This window comes from Eriocheir sinensis, chromosome 9 (assembly GCF_024679095.1).
Source record: "Eriocheir sinensis breed Jianghai 21 chromosome 9, ASM2467909v1, whole genome shotgun sequence".
NCBI lineage: Eukaryota > Metazoa > Arthropoda > Malacostraca > Decapoda > Varunidae > Eriocheir > Eriocheir sinensis.
In genome coordinates this window covers 9,951,193-9,952,708 of record NC_066517.1, presented here as the reverse complement: position 1 = coordinate 9,952,708, position 1,516 = coordinate 9,951,193, and positions in this window count along the sequence as shown.

Sequence of the window (1,516 nt, the reverse complement as noted above, 5' to 3'; positions counted from 1 at the left end):
CTCAGCTAATGAAAAAAGGAAGAAAGAAGTAAGAGAATGAAGAAAGAAAGAGGTCAGCTGATGAAAAAAGGAAGAAAGAAGTAAGAGAATGAAGAAAGAAAGAGGTCAGCTGATGATAAAAGGAAGGAAGAAAGAAGTAAGGGAATGAAGAAAGAAAGAGGTCAGCTGATGATAAAAGGAAGGAAGAAAGAAGTAAGAGAATGAAGAAAGAAAGAGGTCAGCTGATGATAAAAGGAAGGAAGAAAGAAGTAAGAGAATGAAGAAAGAAAAAGGTCAGCTGATGATAAAAGAGAGAGAGAAGTAAGAGAATGAAGAAAGAAAGAGGTCAGCTAATGATAAAAGGAAGGAAGAAAGAAGTAAGAGAATGAAGAAAGAAAGAGGTCAGCTAATGATAAAAGGAAGGAAGAAAGAAGTAAGAGAATGAAGAAAGAGGTCAGCTAATGATAAAAGCAAGTAAGAAAGAAGTAAGAGAATGAAGAAAGAAAGAGGCCAGCTGATGATAAAAGGAAGGAAGAAAGAAGTAAGAGAATGAAGAAAGAAAGAGGTCAGCTGATGATAAAAGGAAGGAAGAAAGAAGTAAGAGAATGAAGAAAGAAAGAGGTCAGCTAATGATAAAAGGAAGACAGAAAGAAGTAAGAGAATGAAGAAAGAAAGAAGTCAGCTAATGATAAAAGGAAGAAAGAAAGAAGTAAGAGAATGAAGGAAGAAAGAGGTCAGCTTATGATGAAAGGAAGAAAGAAGTAAGGAATGAAGAAAGAAAGAGGTCAGATAATGATGAAAAGAAGAAAGAAGTAAGAGAATGAAGAAAGAAAGAGGTCAGCTGATGATGAAAGGAAGAAAGAAGTAAGGGAATGAAGAAAGAAAGAGGTCAGCTAATGAAAAAATGAAGGAAGAAGTAAGGGAATGAAGAAAGAAAGAGGTCAGCTAATGAAAAAAGGAAGAAAGAAGTAAGGGAATGAAGAAAGAAAGAGGTCAGCTAATGAAAAAATGAAGGAAGAAGTAAGGGAATGAAGAAAGAAAGAGGTCAGCTAATGAAGAAAGAAGTAAGGGAATGAAGAAAGAAAGAGGTCAGCTAATGATAAAAGGAAGAAAGAAGTAAGGGAATGAAGAAAGAAAGAGGTCAGCTAATGAAAAAAGGAAGAAAGAAGTAAGGGAATGAAGAAAGAAAGAGGTCAGCTAATGAAGAAAGAAGTAAGGGAATGAAGAAAGAAAGAGGTCAGCTAATGATAAAAGGAAGAAAGAAGTAAGGGAATGAAGAAAGAAAGAGGTCAGCTGATGATAAAAGGAAGAAAGAAGTAAGGGAATGAAGAAAGAAAGAGGTCAGCTGATGAAGAAAGAAGTAAGGGAATGAAGAAAGAAAGAGGTCAGCTAATGATAAAAGGAAGAAAGAAGTAAGGGAATGAAGAAAGAAAGAGGTCAGCTAATGAAAAAAGGAAGAAAGAAGTAAGGGAATGAAGAAAGAAAGAGGTCAGCTGATGAAAAAAGGAAGAAAGAAGTAAGAGAATGAAGAAAGAAA